The sequence below is a fragment of the Chiloscyllium punctatum genome, chromosome 8 (assembly GCF_047496795.1).
Source record: "Chiloscyllium punctatum isolate Juve2018m chromosome 8, sChiPun1.3, whole genome shotgun sequence".
Lineage (NCBI taxonomy): Eukaryota > Metazoa > Chordata > Chondrichthyes > Orectolobiformes > Hemiscylliidae > Chiloscyllium > Chiloscyllium punctatum.
Window position 1 is genome coordinate 87,938,674 of NC_092746.1, and position 24,194 is coordinate 87,962,867.

General features: G+C 42.4%; 1 protein-coding gene across 1 annotated transcript in view; it reads left to right on the forward strand.

Moving 5' to 3' along the window:
- Positions 1-21,863: 21,863 nt before the first annotated feature.
- apbb1ip (amyloid beta (A4) precursor protein-binding, family B, member 1 interacting protein) overlaps positions 21,864-24,194 on the forward strand; it is a 157,701-nt gene continuing 155,370 nt past the window's right edge. Inside the window, exon 1 of the mRNA XM_072575987.1 lies at positions 21,864-21,979. The gene's annotated coding sequence lies outside the window, so the exon portion shown is untranslated. The remainder of the gene's footprint in view (positions 21,980-24,194) is intronic.

Here is a 24,194-nt window from a genome sequence, read left to right on the forward strand (position 1 = left end):
GGTGATGATGCCTTTCCTCATGGATTCACTCATGGTACCTGCCCGAAGCATACTGACATACACCTCCAGCAGGTCCGGCCGATCAAGTCCCAAAGAGCGGAATAAATCTCGACCGGTAAGCCATCGCTTCCGGGAGTTTTATTCTTTTCGAAGGACTCGAGGGCCTTGGTCAGCTCATCCAGAGATAGTGGCTGGTCCAGCCTCTCTCATGTTCCGTCATCTAGGACCCCCGTGATAGAGGACAGGAAAGACTGGGAGGCCACGCTGTTGGTTGGCTTCGAGTCATACAGACTGGCATAGAAGGATTTGCTGATCCTCATGATGTCAGCCTGAGATGACGTTACCGAGCCATCTTCTTCCTTCAGGCTGCTGAGCACGAAGCTCTCTTTGTTCACCTTCTGGAAGAAGAAACGTGAGCACGTCTCGTCCTGCTCCACAGAGCGGACCCTGGACCGGAAGATTATCCTGGAGGCCTCTGAGGCAAAGAGCGAGGCTTGCTGGCCCTTCACCTCCTGGAGGTCCTCCGTGACATCAACCCCCAATGTCTGCAGCAGGAACAGGTTCTGCATACTTTCCTGGAGCTGGGACAGTTTTCCCTCCCTCTCTCTCACCTCCTGAACACCTTTGAGGATGAAGAACCTCTTGATGTTCCCTTTTACCGTTTCCCACCAGTCTGCTGGAGACTTAAAGAGGGGCTTCACGGTTCTCCAACCTGCGTAATCCCTCTTGAGCTCCTCGGTGTTTCCCGGGGTCAACAGCTTAGTGTTCAGTTTCCACGTTCCCTTGCCCGCCCGCTGCTCGTCCTGTTGGTGACAGTAGGCCAGCAGGAGGCAGTGGTCAGAGAAGAACACCGGCTTGACGTCGGTGGTTCTGACCGAGAGTGTTCGGGACACAAACAGGTAATCTATCCTTGAGCGGATAGACCCGTCTGCCCGTGACCAGGTGTATCTACGCTGCGCTCCATCTGCAGGGGTGCTGAAGATGTCGTGCAGCTTGGCGTCTTTGACCGTTTCCATCAGGGCTCTGGACGTAGCATCCAGTTTACTGTCCCCCCTGCTGGATCGTCCATCTGCATCAATGATGCAGTTGAAGTCACCGGCCAGAATGACCGGCCTGGACGTAGCCAGCAACAGTGGAACTGTCCCTTTGTCAAACCTAAAAAAAAGGGAGAAATAGGGAGGTATTTATACTAGGCTGAGAGAAGGAGAGTCATGGCTCCAGAAGCAAAGGTACAAATAAAGAGGTGATAATGACAGTGCATAGAGAGAGTATAGGGAGATAAGGAGATGTGAATGACCAAGGTTGAAGTCAGTGCTATGTGACAAAATATGTGGGGGATGGGGGGGGTGGGATGGCTGGGATGGATGAAGCAAAGGCAAAATGGAAAGCAGGGGAGAAGGGTAGCAAAAGGGGAAGAGGAGAGGAAAAAGATGATGAGAGTGTGGGGAGCGAGAGAAAGAGAGACAATCAAGAAATAAGGGGTACAGAACAGTGAAAAAAATATATTTAAAAAAAATAAAATAAATGAATGAAATAAAATTACAGAGCAGAATGGAAACAGAGGGGTCGAGATAGGATAATCATCTGAAGTTGTTGAATTTAATGTTGAGACTGGCGGGCTGTAACGTGCCTAGTTGGAAGATGAGATGCTGTCCCTCCAGTTTGCGTTGGGCTTCACTGGAACATTGCATCAGGCCAAGGACAGACATTTGGGCATGGGAGCAGGGTTGTGTGTTGAAGTGGCAAGCCACGGGAAGGTCCGGGACCTGACTGCATACAGACCGAAAGTGCTCAATAAAGCGATCACCCAGTCGGTGTTTTGTCTCTCCGATATAGAGGAGACCACATTGGGAGCAACGAATGCAATAGACCAAATTGAAAGAGGTACAAGTGAAACGCTGCTTAATCTGAAATGAGTGTTTGGGGCCTTGGATGGTGAGCATGGAAGAGGTAAAGGGGCAGGTGTTGCACTTTCTGCGATTGCATGGGAAGGTGCCATATGTGATGGGAGAGGTGTTCGGTGTGATGGAGGAGTGGACTAGGTTGTCCCGGAGGGAACGATCTCTGCAGAATGCAGACAGGGAGAGGGAAGGGATGATGTGTTTAGTGGTAGCGTCGTGTTGGAGTTGGCGAAAATGGCGCAGGATTATTCTTTGCATGTGAAGGCTGGTGGGGTGAAAGGTGAGAACAAGAGCGACCCTATCCTTGTTCTGGGAGGGGAGGGAGGGGGTGAGGGTCGTGGTGTGGGAGATGGACCGCACGCTATCGAGAGCCCTGTCAACAACTGTAGGTGGGAAGCCACGGTTGGAGAAGAAGGAGCACACATTGAGAGCACCACTTTGGAAAGTGACCTCATCGGAACAAATGCGGTGGAGGTGAAGAGGCTGACAGAAAGGGATAGAGTCCTTACAGGATGTAGGGTGAGAAGAGCTGTAGTCCAGATAGCTGTGGGAGTCAGTGGGCTTGTAATGGATATTAGTGGATAGACTGTTGCCGGAAATGGAGACTGAAAGGTCAAGGAAAGGAAGGCAAGTGTCGGAGATGGACCAGGTGAAGGTGATGGAGGAATGGAAACTGGAAGCGAAGTTTCTGAGTTTTTCAAGGTCAGGACAAGAGCATGAAGCCGCACTGAAATAGTCATCGATGTACTGATAAAGCAGTTGTGGGAGGGGACCCGGGTAGGCCTGGAACAAGAAATGTTCCACATACCCCATGAAAAGGCAGGCATAGCTAGGACCCATGCAGGTACTCATTGCTACACCTTTGATTTGGAGAAAATGGGATGAGTTAAAGGAGAAGTTGAGAGAGAGAACAAGTTCAGCCAGGAGGAGGAGAGTGGTGGTGGATGGAGATTGTTTAGGCCTCTTTTTGAGAAAGAAGTGAAGAGCTTTCAAGCCATCTTGGTATGGGATGGAGGTGTAAAGCAATTGCACATCCATGGTGAATAGAAGGTGGTTAGGGCCTGTTGATGTGAAGCTGTCAATATGTCGCATCAAAGGAATCCCGAATGTAGGTGGTGAGGGTGTGAACCAGAGGAGTAAGGATGGAGTCAAGGTAGGAGGAAATAAGTTCAGTGGGGCAGGAGCATGCTGACACAATGGGCCTACCGGGACAGTCCTTCTTGTGGATTTTGGGAGTAGGTAGAAACAAATTGTCCAGGGTTAGGAGACTATGAGTTTGGAAGCTGTGGGGAGGAGGCATCCGGAGGAAATGAGGTCAGTCATGGTGTTGGAGACAATGGCTTGATGCTCAGTGGTGTGGTCATGCTCCAGGGGGAGGTAGGAGGAGGAATCTGAGAGTTGGCGCTCAGCCTCTGCGAGGTAAGAGGTCAGTACACCCGACGACAACAGGTTTGATGACAAGGTTGGGGTTGGACCTAAGGGAGCGAAGGGCAGAAAGTTCAGATGGAGAGAGGTTGGAATGGGTAAGAGGGGCAGAGAAATGAAGGCAGCCAATGTCCCGTGGACAATTGTCAATGAAAAGATCGAGGGCAGGAAATTGTCTTGGCGGTGGTGTCCAATTAGAGGTGGAATGCTGGAGGGATGTGAAAGGATCTGTGGAGTGGGGGGAGGACTCTTGCCCAAAGAAGTGAGCACGAAGGTGAAGGCGATGGAAGAAAAGCTCAGCATCATGTCGAGCCCGCAATTCATTGAGGTGGGGACGTAAGAGTACAAAGCTGAGTCTTTTGCTGAGAACAGCATGCTCAGCCTCAGAGAGGGGAAGGTCAGAGGGTATGGTGAACACACTGCAAGGGTTGGGGCTGGAAGAGTTGGGGTTCGAGGGATTGGGACTGTTGGAAGGTGGAGGGTGGGCAGGGGTGTGGATGAGAGATGTGGAATCTCTCTCCCCTGCTTGACTGCGATTATACAGAAACAACGGAGCACGTAGCACAGTAATAATATTTTAGTCAAAAACAGTTACTTAAACCAGATGCATGGTAGGAGCTTCAACGATGAATACTTCCAACATTGCGATGGAAGGTTTGGTGTGTAAACTGATCTTCCCAGGAGATCAGAAAACCATGAGGGTTGGAATCCGACAGTCCATAATTACTCACAATTCTAGACTGAAACAGATGCACACAGTGAGATGATACCCTCGAGCAATGGCATGAATAACAAAAGAGCAGTCAGTTAGTATTTATGTCAATGCCATTTCCTTCCTGATGTGCAAATGACAGCAATACACAAATAATATTTAGTATTGTGTCTCAAAATAATGAATCAACAGCAAACAGAAGAGGAGAAATCTGCTACTAATATTGTGTCACATACCATTGTGTCATATATATATATATATATATATATACAAATGATGAGATTCAGTCGTGTCATCCACGAATGATTTTCTCTCATTTAGTGAAAACTTAGAACCAAAGCACGTGAACAATCAAATTGAATTCAACAGACAAGAGGAACCCAAGCTTTGTCCAATATTTAGCGTATACAGTCTTAGAGATGTACAGCACGGAAACAGACCCTTTGGTCCAACCCATCCACGCTGACCAGATATCCCAACCCAATCTAGTCCCGCCTGCCAGCACCCGGCCCATATCCCTTCAAACCCTTCTTATTCAGATACCCATATACCATGCATTATACCCATCCACCATCACAGTCTCTTTCTGTCATAACTTTAACATGTTCAAATCCATTTCTCTGAGTATTTTGTCAATTTTTCATTCAAGTCAAAGGAGGCAATTTGGAAGTTTCCATCAAAATTTCAGGGTCAACATTTTCTGTAATGTAATGTAATGTAAGCGAACAGATCTAACTGGAAGAGTCAAATGTTGAGGCCAGGCCTGCAAGCTTCACCTCAAGACAGCTCCTGACCTAGAAGACTATTGTTCAAATCTACCACTAGTATACCCCCTTCCCATCAACACCATCACCACTTGTTCTGATATGGGAGGCCTTGTCTGTGGCAAAATGAGGTTCAGCCCCAAACCTGTGAAAATTGACAAGAAAGATCTAAATCCAAAATGTTCCAGACCCTTGCACAATATTGGTGCTGGGTATACAGCAGGAGTGCCCCAGAATTGATTTTCATCCCAGTGATACAGTAGGCATTGGAGGGAGGATAACACATTGCTTCAATGGACTCCTCTAGTGGGCATAGAGAGGATGAAAATAGAATGTATTTTAAACTACAACCAAAAGGCAAACTAACATGATGAAGTATTTTACTGTTATTGCACTGTATAGCTATGAACATGAAATGAACAAGTGGATGAGTAGGAGAAGAGATAATTAAAAAGATGATTTTAATAATGCAACAACAGTAAAATCTGCTTTAAAGAAACAAAAACAGAAATTACTGGAGAAACTCAGCAGGTAGGTCAGCAACTGTGGAGAGAGAAAGCAGAGTTAATGCTTCAAGTCAAGTAAACCTTCTTCAGAACTGATAGTGGCTAGGAAAAAGTGGTATATATACTGAAAACAAGGGAGTGTTGATGGGAGGGCAGTTAGGGTGATGGTGGTGGAAGGTGTGAGTGGATAGGTGGAAATGGAACCCAAAGAGAGAGAGTAGCAGTTAGGCTGACAAAAGAGATGGATGATAGTATGCCAGGGAAAAAGATAAAAAATGATAAGAAGGACCATAAGTGGGCGAGAATAGATTGGTTGTGCTGAAAGTAGACCTGGAATGTGGGGCAAGGAAAGGAGGTGTGGATCAGTTTCGAAAATTACAGAACCTAATATTGAGTCCTGACGGCTGCATGGTCCCCAAGTAGAAAATGAGATGCTGTTCCTCCAGCTTTTACTGAATTTCACTGGAGCTCTGCAGCAGGCCCAAGAAAGATGTTGGCAAGGAATTTGGTGGTGCATTGAAATAGCAGGAAACAGGAAACTCAAGGTTATTTTTGCAGACAGAGTTCTTCCTAAAAACGTTGAGCAGCTGTACCTGTTTTATTTGGTGAGAAGCACTCTCTGAGTGTAAAAATTGTGACGCTTTCTTCACTGTTCCAAAAATCGCAGCTCGTAAAATACAGCGTGGTGGAAATGGGATATGAATGATTTGGTGCCAGGTTTGCTGACCTGCACTTATCATCAGTGGAGTTTCATTAAATCAGAGCTTTGAGACTATGTTGTTAGCATGAAATCTTGGCTTGGAAGTCTCCCTTTCTTTAGCTCTTAGTTTAACTCTGAGTAAAGTAAATAAATAATGATGTCTATTTATTCAAAAGAATGTTTTATGAAGACAATGACTAGGAAACAATTTAAGCTTTATTTACACTACAATCTTGGCCTTGGTGCAAAGCAGTTGACCTTCACACTAGTGCTAACAATATGGGGGAAAAGTTACTGTGGGAATATCCCACCATTTGGGACGGTGGCAGAATTAAACTGACCATTGTTTACACTACACTCAATAAAGGCACTGGAAAGTAAAACCAGATGGCTTATTGGAAGAACTGTTTCGCACTGGGTGGATTTAAAATTACTCCAAGATGGAAGTCCAGTGTCAGTCTGACTTGACAAAAATAGGAACCAACTAAGACTAACAAGGTAAGTTAGAGAAATGATTAGATCCATGGTAGGGGGATACAAGTTGACCAAAAAAAAGCAACAGACCAGAGGATTGGGAGCAATTTAGATTCCATCAAAAGAGACAAAGGGACTGATTTTGAGGGAAAAGTAAATTATGAGATCAAGTTAATGGGATTGTAAAAGCTTCTATTGGTGCGTGACGAGAGAAAGGATATTGAAGACAAACATAAGTCCCTTCCAATCAGAAACAGGAGAAGTTATAATTGGGAACAAATGATGGCAGTCTAATTAAATGCATGTTTTTGGTTCTGTCTGTACAAAAGAGGAAATAGCATCACAACATGTTTGGGGAACAGAGAGAGAAGTAAGCCAGCAGGGGGAACTGAAGGAAATTAGTGTTAATATAGAAATGGAGTGGACGAGATTCATAGGATTAAAGGCTGATAAATCCCCATGGCCCAATATTCTACATATTAGAGTACTTAAGGATGTCTTTAGAAATAGTGGATGCATTGGTGGTCTGAAACAGTTCCTATGGATTGGATGGTAGCAAATGTAACCTATGATTTATAAAGGGAGGAAGAGAAAAAAAAATTATAAATTGGTTAGCCTTACTTCAGTAGTATGGAAAAGATTTAACAGTAGAGCACTTGGAAAACAGTGACAGGATCAGACAGAGTCAACATGAATTTATGAAAGGGAAATCATGCTCAACAAAATCTATTGGAAGTTTTTGAGGATGTAACTGATGGAGTTTATAAGCGGGAGTGATTTAATTGGACTTTCAGGAGGCTTTCGATAAGGTTCCATATAAGAGATTATAAAATTAAAGTGAACGGGGTTGGGGGTAGTGACAGCACATGGATAGAGAACTGTTTGGCAGACAGCAAACAAACAACTAAACGGGTCATTTTCTGAGTGGTCATCAGTGAGCAGAGGGGCACCACAGGGTTCGGTGTTTGGACACCATCTATTCACAATGTATATTAATGAATTAGATGAGGGAACAACATAGAATCTCTCCAAGTTAACAGATAACATAAAAGGTGGGAGGGTGAACTGTGAGGAAGATAAAGAGATGTACAATTTGGACAAATTGAGAGAGTGGGCAAATGTATGGCAGATGAAATATAATGTGGAAAAAAACTGAGGTTATCCATTTTAGCAGCAACAAAGCAAGGTAGATTATTATCTGAATAGCAATAGATTGGGTAAGGACGAGATGCAATGAGAACAATGAGTCCTTGTACAACAGACACTGAAAGTAAGCAATGCAGGAGCAGCAGGCGGTGAAGAAGACTGAGGGTATGTTGGCCTTCACAGGAAGAGGATTCAAGTACAGGAGCAAGGCTACCTTGTTGCAACTGTATAGGGCTGTGGTGAGACACACAAGAATTCTCCTTATCTGAGGAATGATGTTTTGGCTACTGAGAAGTGCAACAAAGGTTTATCAGACTGATTCCTGATGCAAGGCATGAAGGAAGACTGGATTGATTAGGAATATATTCTCTGGAGTTTAAAAGAATGTGGGGGAATCTCACAAAAGCCAATAAGATTCTAAGAGAACTAGCCAGAATAAGCAGAAAGAGAATGTTCCTGCTGACTTGAGAGTCCAAAACATGGGGTCGCAGTTTAAGGATGCTGGGTAAGCCACCTTGGACTGAGATGAAGACAAATTTCTTCACCCAGAAAGTGGTAAGCTTATGGAATTATTCTCCACTGAAAGTTAACACCTGATGAAGGAGCAGCGCTCCAAAAACTAGTACTTCCAAATAAACCTGTTGGTCTATAACCTGGTGTTGTGTGATTTTTAACTTTGTCCACCCCAGTCCAACACCGGCACCTCCAAATCATGACATCTCCACAGGAAGCAAAACACTGAATGTTTTCAAGAAGGAGTTAACTATAGTTCTCACAGCTAAAGATATCAAAGGGTATGAGGAGAAAGTGAAAACAGGATACAGGTAGCTCTTCCATAATGTGATGGTTGTGTGCTTGTGCAACCTTGCATTATAGAAAAATCACACTTCAGAAACAGCACTTAAACTGTTAGTAATGTAATCATGTTAAAGCTGACACATTTTGAAAGTCCACACTTTATAAACAGCGTCCCCAATTTGTCAATTGCATGACAGTGAATTTGTGTTAATGAAACGCTCATTATAGCAGAATGACGTGTTGAGTTGAATGGTCAGCGATGATCATAATGAAAGCTGAAGCAGACTCAAAGGTAGGAATAGCCTTCTCCTGCTCCTGTTTTCTGTAATTCTATGTCTGACTTCAGAGTCAAGGTGAGTGTGACACCCTTGTCAATCATATTCAATCATTTTTGGAAGTTTTACATTCTGACATTGTAGTGAAGCCATTCCATACGGTATTGATCACATTTCATAACTGTTTGGTTTATTAGTTTCGCCAGTGAGAGAAAGGTGGAAACAAAATCTTGCAGCGTTTTTATACAAAAAGCCTGGGTATACTGCTGGTCTCCTGGCACATCTGACAAGAAACTGCACCGAAGCAACATAAATAAACAGACTACATTTTTCTATTTATCTTCCCATTTTTCAGTGTCATTGAAGGACCCCAGTATGTAATTTATTGCCAGTGAGCAGGAATGCTCAATAATCCCTGTGGGCACTAACAAAGGTTTAATTAACATTTAGTCGACTCAGGATTAGCAGGAGTGGAGCCCTGTTACACCTCTCCCACATTCACCACTGGAATCCCTAAACAAATACTTTTGAAAAGAGTTCACACAGTAGACTGGATTTTAACAATGTATACAGAATTTATCCTGCTGAGAACATTTGCCAGGATCTAGAGGTCACCAGGCCCATAATTACATTTTCACTGGGAATCATCATCACTGCTCCATGAAAATTTGTCTGATTTCCTAACCATGTGCCCCATCAACATGGTTTTTCTCTGGTGTAAGAGAAGGAAATTAACAGGGTGACTGGCCAACTATTTCCTGTGTCTCAGGCCACCATTGTATTTACCAGTAGGTGGCTCTACAACTCCAAGACCAGGGATACTGTACTGAGATTCTGGCTGTTTACTGTATTTTCTGATATGTCTAAAGTTATTTGCATTGGGACACCTGAGTGTAACAGATATCGCTTCACAATGAGAGACATCTCCATTATCAGCATTTAATATTGTTCTGTTTTTTAAATTTTCTTTTCAAACATGGATAAATCCCCAGGATTTGATCAGGTGTACCCGAGAACTCTGTGGGAAGCTAAAGAAGTGATTGCTGGGCCTCTTGCTAAGATATTTGTATCATCGATAGTCACAGGTGAGGTGTCGGAAGACTGGAGGTTGGCAAGCACGGTGCCACTGTTTAAGAAGGGCGGTAAAGACAAGCCAGGGAACTATAGACCGGTGAGCCTGACCTCAGTGGTGGGCAAGTTGTTGGAGGGAATTCTGAGGGACAGGATGTACATGTATTTGGAAATGCAAGGACTAATTAGGGATAGTCAACATGGCTTTGTGCTTGGGAAATCATGTCTCACAAACTTGATTGAGTTTTTTGAAGAAGTAACAAAGAAGATTGATGAGGGCAGAGCAGATGTGATCTATATGGACTTCAGTAATGCGTTCGACAAGGTTCCCCATGGGAGACAAAATAGCAAGGTTAAATCTCATGGAATACAGAGAGAACTAGCCATTTGGATACAGAACTGGCTCAAAGGTAGAAGACAGAGGGTGGTGGTGGAGGGTTGTTGTTCAGACTGGAGGCCTGTGACCAGTGGAGTGCCACAAGGATCAGTGCTGGGCCCTCTACTTTTTGTCATTTACATAAATGATTTGGATGCGAGCATAAGAGGTACAGTTAGTAAGTTTGCAGATGACACCAAAATTGGAGGTGTAGTGGACAGCGAAGAGGGTTACCTCAGATTACAACAGGATCTGGAGCAGATGGGCTAATGGGCTGAGAAGTGGCAGATGGAGTTTAATTCAAATAACTGTGAGGTGCTGCATTTTGGGAAAGCAAATCTTAGCAGGACTTATACACTTAATGGTAAAGTTCTAGGGAGTGTTGCTGAACAAAGAGACCTTGGAGTGCAGGTTCATAGCTCCTTGAAAGTGGAGTTGCAGGTAGATAGGATAGTGAAGAAAGCATTTGGTATACTTTCCTTTATTGGTCAGAGTATTGAGTACAGGAGTTGGGAGGTCATGTTGCAGCTGTACAGGACATTGGTTAGGCCACTGTTGGAATATTGCGTGCAATTCTGGTCTCCTTCCTATCGGAAAGATTTTGTGAAACTTGAAAGGGTTCAGAAAAGATTTACAATGATATTGCCAGGGTTGGAGGATCTGAGCTACAGGGAGAGGCTGAACAGGCTGGGACTGTTTTCCCTGGAGCATTGGAGGTTGAGCGGTGACCTTATAGAGGTTTACAAAAATTACAAGGGGCATAGATAGGATAAATAGACAAAGACTTTTCCCTGGGGTCGGGCAGTACAGAACTAGAGGGTATAGATTTAGGGTGAGATGGGAAAGATATAAAAGAGACCTAAGGGGCAAATTTTTCACACAGAGGGTGGTACGTATATGGAATGAGCTGCCAGAGGAAGTGGTGGAGGCTGGTACAATTGCAACATTTAAGAGGCATCTGGATGGGTATATGAATAGGAAGGGTTTGGAGGGATATGGGCCAGGTGCTGGCAGGTGGGACTAGATTGGGTTGGGATATCTGGTCGGCATGGATGGGTTGGACTGCAGATGCTGTACATCTCCATGACTCTAAATGAATTGATTGTATAGACAGACGTGGATGTTGAAGGCTATGGCAACTTCTATTGCCCAAATCATAGCACCCTAATTGCCCATGACTGAAAGGCTTGTTAGGTGATTTGGACAATTAAGGGTGTGGAGTGACAGAGGCCAGGGCAGGAAAGGAAATCCTTCACTAAAGGCCATTAGTGAACGAGGTAGGATTTTACAACAATCACCACATGGTCACCATTGGAGTAACTTTTTAAGTACTGAATGTTGTTAAATTTATTTTCATCACCGGCAATGGTAGAATTTGAACCAAGATTCACAGGGCTTTAGTCTGGGATACTTTATTGCTAGTCCAGTGACACAACTGCCACAATGTCACCTACTCCCCACAGCCACTCCTCAACACCACAGAGATCAGTGTGGGAGCAGTCACAGGCGAGAAGTGTGACATTCTCCATAAAGGGAGTTTAGACAAAAGACTGTGGTTCAAAACTTATTTCTCTCATTATGAAATTTGCAAGCTTAGGATCTCAGACAAGGGGTAAAGGGTTCTTATAGAGTCATACTGCATAGAAAGAGGCCCACCATGAATATGCTGGCCAATAAACACCAAACTAAACTAATCTCATTTACTTGAATTAGCCATACAGGAGCTGAATCAAATGATCATGTAACACTGCATGAATGTCGGTCATGGACTCTTTTATAATCTGCACTGGGTGTTTGACTCATCCTCCAGTCAGGAGGTTAGGTATCAGTGAATTCCCTGGTGTACCATCGGCTTTTGCTCTTTCTCATTCAAACATTCTAATCCATCGACTGTTCCCCTCTTCAATTCTTTGGACTCTTTGGATCAGAGTAATCTGTGTAGGTACCTTCTAGTGGTTGTCACAGCTACTCTGTTTAAGGTGACCTGGCTCATCAAGTTTCTCTTTTATTTAGCTTACCTAATTCCAACTTTTAACTATAGTTTTTTTAACTACTTACATTGCAATTATTATCATTAACATCATTATCACCATCTCTCCCCAACTCCTCAAAATCCGAATGCCACAGTTGAGACAATTTGCCTGGAATTCTGTCTGGTCAGCCCAATCTGACTAACTTGAATTTCATTCTAGATTAGAGTGATGCTGGAAAAGCACATTAGTTTAGGCAGCATCTGAGGAGCAGGAAAATCGACGTTTCGGGCAAAAGCCCTTCATCAGGAATCATTCATTCCTGATGAAGGGCTTTTGCCCGAAACGTCGATTTTCCTGCTCCTCAGATGCTGCCTGAACTGCTGTGCTTTTCCAGCACCATTCTAATCTAGAATCTGGTTTCCAGCATCTGCAGTCCTTGTTTTTAGCTCACTTGAATTTCATACCAATTCAAAACCAATGTTTTCACCATTCCTGGAAAACTGTACTGTTCTTTTCAGTATTCCATGTCGTCTGGGTGTATCTGCACCACATAGAGTCACAGAGATGTCGAGCACAGAAATAGACCCTTCGGTCCAACCAGATATTCTGACCTAATCTAGTCCCATTTTCCAGCACTTGGCCCATATCCCTCTAAACCCCACCTATTCACATACTCATCCAGATGCCTTTTAAACGTTGCAATTGTACCAGCCTCCACCACTTCCTCTGGCAGCTTATTCTATACACGCACCACCCTCTGCATAAAAATGTTGCCCCTTAGGTCCCTTTTATATCTTTCCCCTCTCTCACCCTAAATCTATGCCCTCTAGTTCTGGACACCCCACCCCAGGGAAATGACTTTGTCTATTTACTCTATCCATGCCCCTCATGATTTTATAAACCTCTATAAGATCACCTCTCAGCCTCCAGGAAAAACAGCTCCAACCTATTCCGCCTCTCCTTATAGTTCAAATTCTCCAACCTGGGAACATGCTTGTAAATCTTTTCTGAACCCTTTCAAGTTTCACAACGTCCTTCCAATAGGAAGGAAACCAGAATAGCATGTAATATTCCAGAAGTGGCTGAACTAACATCCTATACAGCTACAACCTGACCTCGCAACTCCTATACTCAATACTCTGATCATACACAGTCTCACTTCTTGGCTTGAATAAGAATCAATACCTCTCTGTTTCTTTTGGACTTCAGCTGCCCTGACAATACATATTCATTCTTTTGGTCTGGTCCTTTAAGGACTGTCGCCTCTGCTTGTTTTTATCTGTACTAAGTGTCAAACACCAGTGCTTTTTTCTTGTGTTTTGGGCTCACCACTTCTGCTTTTTGAATTTGAGGTCTGCATTATCCACATTGTGTATAAAATCATAGTACAGAATCTTTGCTGGCCCTGCATAAACGTTGACTTATTTTGTTGACTTCCATCCTTGATTTTTTAGATCTTTTCCTTTTTCAAATGGCTTCCCTTTGTCAGAAATTTTCCCTTGTGGAGCTTCTTCTGTTTAGAGTCATAGAGTCATAGAAATGTACAGCATGGAAACAGACACTACGGTCCAACCTGTCCATGCCCAACCAGTTGTCCGAACCCAATCTAGTCCCACTTGCCAGCACCCAGCCTATATCCCTCCAAACCCTTCCTATTCATATATCCATCCAAATGCCTTTTAAATGTTGCAATTGTACCAGCCTCCACCACTTCCTCTGGCAACTCATTCCATACACATACCACCCTCTGCATGAAAACATTGCCCCTTGGGTCTCTTTTATATCTTTCCACTTTCACCATAAGCCTATGCCCTCTAGTTCTGTACTCCCCCACCCCAGGGAAAAGACTTTGTCTATTTATCCTATCCATGCCCCTCGTGATTTTGTAAACTTCTATAAGGTCACCACTCAGCCTCCGACGCTGCAGGAAAAATAATCCCAGCCTGTTCAGCCTCTCCTTATAACTCAAATCCTCCAGCCCTGGCAACATTCTTGTAAATCTTTTCTGAACCCTTTCAAGTTTCACAACTTCCTTCTGATAAAGGAGACCAGAATTGCACGCAATATTCCTACAGTGGCCTAACCAATGTTCTGTACAACTGCAACATGACCTCCCAACTCCTGTAATCAATACTCTGACCAATAAAGGGAAGCATACCAAAAGCCTTCTTCACTATCCTATCTACCTGCAACTCCACTTTCAAGGAGCTATGAACCTGCACTCCAAGGTCTCAGTTCAGCAACACACCCTAGGACCTTAGCATTAAGTGTATAAGTCCTGCTAAGATTTGCTTTCCCAAAATACAGCACCTCACATTTATTTGAATTAAACTCCACCTGCCACTTCTCAGCCCACTGGTCCATCTGATCAAGATCCCGTTGTAATCTGAAGTAACCTTCTTTACTGTACACAACACCCTCCAATTTCGCTGTCGTCTGCAAATTTACTAATCATACCTCTTATGTTAACATCCAAATCATTTATATAAATGATGAAAAGTAGTGGACCCAGCACCGATCCTTGTGGCACTCCACTGGTCACAGGCCTCCAGTCTGAACAACAACCCTCCACCACCACCCTCTGTCTTCTACCTTTGAGCCAGTTCTGTATCCAAATGGCTAGTTCTCTCTGTATTCCGTGAGATTTAACCTTGCCAACCAGTCTCCCATGGGGACCCTTGTTGAATGCCTTACTGAAGTCCATATGGATCATGTCCACTGCTCTGCCCTTATCAATCCTCTTTGTTACTTCTTTTAAAAAGTCAATCAAGTTTGTGAGACATGATTTCCCACGCACAAAGCCATGTTTACTATCCCTAATCAGTCCTTGCCTTTCCAAATACATGTACATCCTATCCCTCAGGATTCCCTCCAACATCTTGCCCATGACCAATGTCAGGCTCACTGGTCTATAGTTCCCTGTCTTGTCCTTACCACCTTTCTTAAACAGTGGCACCATGTTAGCCAACCTCCAGTTTTCCGGCACCTCACCTGTGACTATCAATGATACATGTATTTCTGTAAGAGGCCCAGTAATCACTTCCCTAGCCTTCCACAGAATTCTAGGATATACCTGATCAGGTCCTGGGGATTTATCCACTTTCATGCATTTCAAGACATCCAGCACTTCCTCCTCTGTAATACGGATATATTTCAAGACATGGCCATCTATTTCCCTACATTCTATATCTTCCATCAACCTATTACACACCTTTAGAGCAGGTAGGATTTGAATCGCAGTCTCCAAGTTCAGAGATAGAAACGCTATCACTGCACCACATGACCCCTTCAGTTTCTGAGTCAATACACTGTGCTGATTTGCAGCATTTTCTGAAATACTCTTCATTTTCAGGTCTACCTGCTGGACACTCATTGAGTTTGTGTGTTGACTCATCAGGTTTAGATAAAGTCACATTGTCCTAGAGGGCTGTTCTCCCATTAGACAAAGAGAGAGAGAGAGATGATTTGTGGTGTTTTAGTCTGAGGGTCATCACACCTCAGGCAAGGGGCAAAGTCAAGAAGGTGGAACCTTCATGATGACCACAACCAGTGCAGAAATTGAACCCATACTGTTGGCATTGCTCTGCATTGAAAACCAGCAATCCAATCAACTGAATTAAACCAAACCTCTTGTTGGCTTATACCAGAGGTTAAATATGATATTCTAGTCCATAATATTACTTCCTGCTCTTTTGGCATTTTGGCAAACTTTCAGGAAAGTGACAATGCCATCTTGAGGCCGATCCATCCAATTGAATTTCTTCTAAAAATAAACTGATTCCAGGCTCTGACCTCAGCATATTGAATGCATATTGAATATAGCATGAGCTTCTCCTTTAGAATCTTAGAATTTTATGGTACAGACGAAGGCCATTCGAACCATCGTGTCTGTAATGACTACTAAAAGAGCTACTCAGCTAGTTTCATTCTCCACCTCTATCTCTAAGTTCATCACTTTCAGATATATACATCCAGCTCTCTTTTGACATCTCCTATGGAATCCGGTCCCACCACTTTCTCAAGCAGCACATTAACAGAGAGTTGTTATTAGGAATTAGAAATAAGTTTCTCCTCATCTCACTCCTAGCTCTCTTGCTGACAATCTTGAAGTTGTGAGCCCTAGTTATTAACATATCAACAAATGGAAACAAAATATCTTTTTGACTGAAGAAAATCACAAAAAATCCCTGATATTTAATGTCTTATTAACTCATCTTTTACATGCCATATCTGTAGCATCCAGCTACTGTGTATAAATCTGTCAAAACACTTCAGTTGATTTCTTTTGGTGCTGGGAGTGTTGATTAAATCCCATTCTCTCTATGGCCACATTCAACTTTATACTGAAGTATGTGTCAAATGTTTCAAAATTAAGCTTCTTCTACATCCTGCCCCATAAGGACATCATCAGGTGAGGTGCCAACTGCATACAGAACAGATGAGCCTGATGCATTTGTTACATTGCCCTCAATCCTGAGGTAGTCCTGTTTCGATGAAACTGCCACTTCCAGAGCTCCCACTTCTGCCTTCATTGTGGGTCCTCAGCATTTCAAATTGCTGTACCTCACTGAACTGGGTAATTACTGCGAAATGTTTCCCTTCCTTGTTTGAAATCTTCCAATTAATTCTGATTGGCCTTTGGTATGTTTCCATGATGCTGTTTTGTCTTCAAAGTCTACCAAGGATCTGTTCTTTGGAGATATCTCTTTTTCTCCATGTGCCTCTTGGGCTGTGATCTGACTTCACTTCAATGATTTTGAAGCCTCCCTCATTGTCACTTACTCTAACATGGTTCTTGTTCTCAATAGACTTTATGAGCACATTACACCATCTCTTGTTTCTCTAGCTGTTGGGTGTTCACACTCATTGAGGCTGCTTTATTTTACTAGGCTGTCACTCTTCTTGGTTTCTAAGGCTTTCGCACTCTACATTAATGTGACACTCTTAATGCACAGATCTACGTTACTCAATACAGCTCTCTAGTGCTGTAAGTTAGAACATAGGTGCAGGAACAGGGCATTCAACCAACAAACTTACTCCACCCTTCAATATGAGTAATAGCTGATCATCCACGAATTACTTTTTTTCCCGTTACTTTCCCTATAACCCCTTACTCATACTCTGGAATAAAGAACATTCAACGTTCACAACCTCTGAGTAAATTGCGTCTCCTTGCTTTAGATTTCCAAACCCAGGGAAGCATCTTATCTCCACCCACCCAGTCTATCCTTTAAAATATTTTGTACGTTTCTTTGGAATCAACTCTCATTCTTTGGAAGTCAAGAGAATACAGACCCTGTTTACCCAAACTCTGTTCATCAGACAAATGTCTCGTGGTTATGTCTCACAGTCTGAATGCAGTGTACTGTAAAAGACGTGTTCATAATATCACTATTCATTCTTAGCATGTGACCTCAGGGCATCAGTGTCTCCTATATATTACACTTAATTGGGGGCACAAAATGCAACACATTGGTAAAAGCATATATATGTGTGAACCTTTCAATACAACTATGCCCATGTCTTGATCGTTACTGGAGCTAACATAATCATTGCCACATCAGATACAAATAACCTGCTGAAGACAAAGCCTGCACCGCAGTAGCAGTTCATGTTTAGCAGTGATGGCCAAAAGCCCTGGACATCAAAGCAGTCAGAAAATTAAAAGAATAAATTTCTGTGAGTGGAGATCTGTAAATTGAACAGCCAGAAGGCACTTTTACTTTCTTTCTGCTTAAATCTAAGTTATTCTGAAGTTATTTCACTTTTAAAAGAAGACTGTCAGCTTGCTAACTAATTTAAAATAAAAAAGGCAGCCAAAGACTACTCCCACAGTTAATTCACAGCTCTCCTGAATTGAACACACTACATTTAAAACACTAAAAGCAGTTTTATACAATAACAAGGATTACCTGTGTGAAAACATCAGTTGGTTACACCATTTTCTCTCCAAATCAGTGTGAGGTTTCCAGGAAACAACTTTCAGAGAGACTTAGTGAATTAGTAATCACCTCTCATCCAGGAAAAGCATTTGTGAAAGATCCTCATGACAGGAGAAAGTGTCTTATCGTTTTACCTTACTTAAAGATGACCGTAAGCATTAAGCCATAGTGGCAGACCAACAACAATTAGAATGAAAGAAAATACTGGAGAAACTCAGCAGGTCTGGCAGCATCTGTGGACAAAAAAACAGAGGCAATGTTTTGAGTCCAGTGATTCTTCATCAGAATAAGTACAAGGTGTTAGGTACAGACAATGCTATTGCTGCAGTAAACAAGTGCACTTAGCCAACAACAGATGTGGTTTGATGCCACTGTGCAACAGCTGTCCAGAATTTCTTCTCATCTGAGAAGAACATTGGCATGGATGACAGGACATCTAGTTCCAACAGCTAATCCATACCCTAGAACTAAAGATAGATGATCAATGAGATGCTACAATACTACAATGCTGCCAGCTCGGGAGCTGTGAAGAACTTAAACAAATGCAGAATATTGATGCAATGCACAAACAACTAAGCAAAAGGCAGTTTTCAGGAGATGACCAAGCTTTCCATTTTCTTAACATCAAATGCTATATCAATGTATAAGGCAATGCAATATTTTTAGAACCATTGGCATTATATACTGAAAAGGGAAGATAACATTCCGAAAAGCTAAGATAGACAAAGGACATAGTGCCAAAACATTACCACTATGCATACTGAAAGACAGGTACTCAGCAATAACATTCCACTGTATAATGTATGAGAAACCATCTCTCAGCACATATAGTCCAACAATTTTGTGTATTGATGGAATTACACTGCAACAGCAATATGTAAGCTCATTGGGACTTTCTGATATCTTCTTCCTGGCAGATGCCAATGGGCAGGATAACCAGCATACTGTCATAACTCATGAGATTCAAACTGCACCCACTACAGTGGAACAGATTACACATGGTGCAATCATATCAGTTGAAGATATTTTCAAAGTTGTTCAGATACATTTTGAGACGAGTGAGAGTGAGCAGTTGCAATTGACAAATGCTAATAAAAAGCAAATACAGAGTTGCAAAAGAACATTTTCCAGGGATGGCCTAATATTAATGAAGTTCCTGAGGACATTTGTTCATTCGGCCATGTAGAGAGAAACCTGACATTTAGAAGTGCATCATTTTCAAGAGGAAATAGGTCTTAATTTTAAAAAGCAGTTTTTTTAAAGAAAAGCATTCTTTCCTGATGTACTTTGAAGAAAGTGGTCAAAAAATGTGGTGCTAGAAAAGTACAGCTGGTCAGGCGGCATCTGTGGAGCAGGATCATATTTCTGATGAAGCTCTTGTGCTCAAAATATTGACTCTTCTGCTCCTTGGATGCTGCCTGACTGGCTGTGCCTTTCCAGCACCACAGTTTTCAACTCTGATCCCCAGCATTTGCAGTCTTCACTTTCTCCTCATACTTTGAAGAAAGACTATCAAATTGCAAAACATTCAAATGTGACACCAGGCAAAGTAGAGTTGAAGACCAATATTCTCCCATAGAAGCAGAAAAGACTGGATGTTTGCACACAGATGGGAAACAGGAGCTGGGTGGGCTTTAGGGTCAGAAACTTGTCTCTGGTGGGAACTTCAGATTTTCACAAGTGTCAACCCTTAATTGGGATTTCCCACCTACTTAGATTTCCCACACGTTTCCCACCCACTTAGAGCAAAATGAATTAGGTGGAGCAGGTGGCATTCAGTTCCTTGCAACCATCACGGAGGCTGTCAGTTGTCCAATAGGAAAGTCTGCTGCGTGTGCCAAAGTCTTCCACGGCATCAGAGAGAAATGAGGTTTCTCAGAAAAGACCTGTGACAGGAACCTTTCACTTCATTGATGCTGGCCTGGAATCGATTAGTGGATGTTTAACAGATCGATAGCCATATATTAAATTAGGCATCAAAACATTTTCTAGAGATTTACATGGGCCTTATAGTAAATTTGTAGTTTAGCACAAACCCAAGTTTCCACGTTTTCCCCTTCATGACCCTTCTGTCTAGAAGTCAGTTTCCAACTGGGGAAGGACCCAGTACTTTATTTTAGTTTAAACCCATGATCAAATCACCCATTCCATCATATAAACAACAAATTACAACAAACCGCTCTTGTTTGTTTCAAACCGACCTCCACCAAATCATCTGTTTCACCAATTAAAAGAGCAATTAATGAGCACTGTCTGTCGGGACAAAGAGGGGGAAGAATTAAATTAAAATAGTGTGGAAAGGGAGAATGCTGCTCTTTTTTCAAAATCAAAACTGTTTAACATGCAGTGACACACCTCTGGAGCAGATAAGATCTGAGCCTAGGCCTCCTGGCTCAGAGGCACTGTCACTACTCCACAAAAGCCCCTCCCATCCCCTCTTTCTTTTACCTTTGTTTTAGTAAACCTCCTCAAAATCCATGTCACTGAGTAAACATTTACCAAGTTACAAGCACTACGCACCCATCAGTGATGTGATTACACAGCTCTGAATTTTAGCACTACCAAAACAGCAGTGTTACTATTTCTTTACTTTATTCCCCAGCACCAAATCACCTCCGTCTCCAATTAAGTGATCAATATACATGCACAGCCTCTCAGGGATATTGTAATGACAACAAAAGCAAGAGAAAGGTAGGGAGACAAGAGAGGAACTAAGCTGAAATGGATTTGGAGGGGAGAACACATCTGTAAAACATGAGGTCCAAAATCATTGTATGCTTTCAATTAACTCTGGAGCAGTTCTATTTCACCCTTCAATGGACCTATATTTTTAACATTGACAGCGGAGGCTGAAGGAGGGAAAGTTATCTACACAGTCACTAGCATCGCAGATCCAACACCAAGATCATGGCATATAGAGTTGTAGTGGTTTCCACCCTTCTAAACAGCTATGAGATATGGACTGTCTACAGCAGATACCTCAAGCCATTGGAAACTTACCACCAACGCTGCCTGCGCAAGATCCTGCAAATCCCCTGGGAAGAAAGACACGTCAACACCAGCATCCTCAACCAGGCCAACATCCCCAGCATCGAGGCACTGACCACATTTGATCAGCTATGGAAGGCTGGACACATCATCCCCATGACTGACATGAGACTCCCCAAGCAAGTACTGTTCTCCCATCTTCAAAATGGCAGAAGAAACCCAGATGGGTAGAGGAAGCACTTCAGTGATACCCTCAAGGCCTCACTGGCCAAGTGTGGCATTCCCACAGACACCTGGGGATCATTGGCCCAAGTCTGCCCAAAGTGGAGGTGTAGCATCTGGGAAGGCATTGAGCACATTGAGACTTGTCGTTGGAAAACAGCAGAAGTCAGGCGAAAACAGCGAAAGTGGTGCACTGCCACACCAATGCACCACCACCTCTTCCTGTGACCCAAGTGTAACAGAGTTTGCAGTAGCCACATTGGTCTGTACAACTATCTACAGTCTCAGCCTGAGTGTGAAAGAGAGTCATCTTCATCTACGAGGGACCACCAGTGATGGCGTTTGCAGTATGGGACCTGCTAATTTTGAAGTTACTGCAGCAAGGGTAGATTTCAGTAATGTGTTTAGTCCTTTATTAATCAAAGAGAAAGAAAAGAAAGTAAATCTGCAAGCAAAAATTGGCTTGATTAAATATGAAATAATTGCAGTTGTTAATGTAGTTTAACCAGTAGGTGGCATTTGCAGGTCTCTTGCCAATTTAAGCAAACGTTGACAAGAAATATTCATAAAACTTCCGTTAATACAGGAAACACCCAATCCCCAGTGAAGAGTGATAGATTGTTTCAGACTCAAGTCACTGGATGTTGAATACGATAAATTCCGTGCTTACTAAATCAAATTTGTGTTTATTTTGAAGCTTTCAAAGGTGAGTCGCAATAAATTTTCAATAGTACTTTTAATATTTTTAGTATATTTTTTAAAATAATCTTGGAATCTATGGATCTCGTGGCATAGAGTAGCATAAAGCTAGTGGCAAGTGCATAAGTCAGATTTAACTCCAATTCCAGGAACAGAAATAGTTGTTGGGAGCTTCATCATATTTATAATGCAATAAGTCATATAATAAAGTATAGCTGGAAAATAAGCGACATGTATTTGGGATTTATGTTCCAAGTGGCATTGTATTGTCAGCAATTTAAATCTTGCAAGTAGATTGCAATGATAGGACATGAAATGTTTCTTACTTCCTACATTGGTTTACTATAAGTTGCATTGAGTTTTATAATTATTGCAAAATTGTGTGAAAGAATTTCAAGACAACTTTTTTGATGCAGTGGAAATTGATTGGTAACCAGGAAAACATTCATTATAGAGTAACTTGGCCATGTTGAAGACCAAATGATTAAGGATTTAGATGTCAAATTCACATTTTCATTTGATGTGTTGTCAACTTTGCTGTAGTTAAAAATAGCAATAGCAGAAGCAAAATTGGACTTCGATATATCTCAAACTGTTAAGTGTTCTTGCCACCATGCATGCAGAACCTCCTCATTCCTTGTGATTAGACTAATTTGATTCTTTTGTTGTTTCTGGAAACCCAATTTAGAAAGCGTTCTGTGAATACTTTTTGAGTACTTATATTGAAACATATATTTAGCCAAACTTCCATTTTATTTTAAGAATAATATGCAAATTACATTTTAGGAAACTACTATACACATTTTATGGCCCCTAAAGGGGGTTGAGTACACAAACACACTGGTGTTTACGAATTAAAGTAATTTGCAGCAAGTCTTGGGGTTCAGCATGAAGGAGACTGGGAGACCTGCTGAGGTAGAATGTTACAGGATTAAGCTGTATTGTTCATTTGTTCTCCACTTAGAAATACTGCAGATAGGAGTGGCAGTAGGCCCCTCAAAACTGCTTGTTATTCAATACGATCATGGCTAATCATTGAGTTTAATACCCCAATCCCACCCTTGATCTTTTTAATAGCTATATCTACCTACTCCTTGAAAGCACATAATGTTTTGACCTCAGTCTCTTTTCTACATTGCTACATCTTTCCCTTTTTGGAATGTTGTATCACAACTGTTTCCAGAATCAGTGGCTCAGTGGTTAGCACTGCTGCCTCACGGTGCCAGGGATCCGGGTTAGATTCCAGTCTCAGACAACTATTTGAGTGGAGCTTGCACATTCTCCCTGTGTCTGCGTGGGTTTCCTCCGGGTGCTCCAGTTTCCTCCCACAATCCAAAGATGTGCAGTTTAGCTGAATTAGCCATTCTAAATTTCACATGGTGTTCAGGGATGTGTAGGTTAAGTGCATTAGTCAGGGGTAAATGTAGGGTAATAGGGTAGGGGAGTAGGTCTGGGTGGGTTACTTTTCGGAGGGTTAGAGTGGACTTGTTGGACCAAAATGGCCTGTTTCCACACTGTGTGGATACTATGATGATTCTGTGAAAAAGGCTAATGCAACACAAGCAAGACCTAAGTCTAATTTTTGTGATAGTGCAGAGAATGTAGGTACATAACCTATCAACCAATACAAGAGAATCAACAACGATTGAACTATCAAAGAGGAAAATAAATAGTATTGACAATCAGCAAATGGAGGTTTAGCAAGTGCAGTATACTCTCTGCCCTCGGTTTTAGTGGGTATTTTAACTATTGCACCAAATTTGAATACCACCAGAATTGTGGGAAGTGGGCACAGGGCATCTGCTAGCTGGAAAGGTTGGTTAGCATTTGCTACTCACAGGTTTGCAGTTAAGGGGTGTGAAGGGCCTCATGGGATGGTGTATACTATGGAGGGCCTCATTGACCTTTTCACAAAATATCCATTAGCATGAGTCTGATAGGAAAGCTGAAGATAGCAGTTCTCCCACCTAGACTCAGTTATAATGTCAGCAGAATCCTATTGGAATCTTAAATATGTGAGGTTCCTACCTGATTTAGGCCCACACTTGTCTGCATATAAGCACCTAAATTTACAATTTGAAAAATGAAGGAGAACATCACATTTAACAGATCATAATTAACTGGGCCCTGTTTCTGCAGAGAGTGAGGTTAGGTTTAAAATTGATCCATTTGTACTTGTTTTTATCTGACATAAGACCTAAAGTTATGTAAGCAACCTTGCA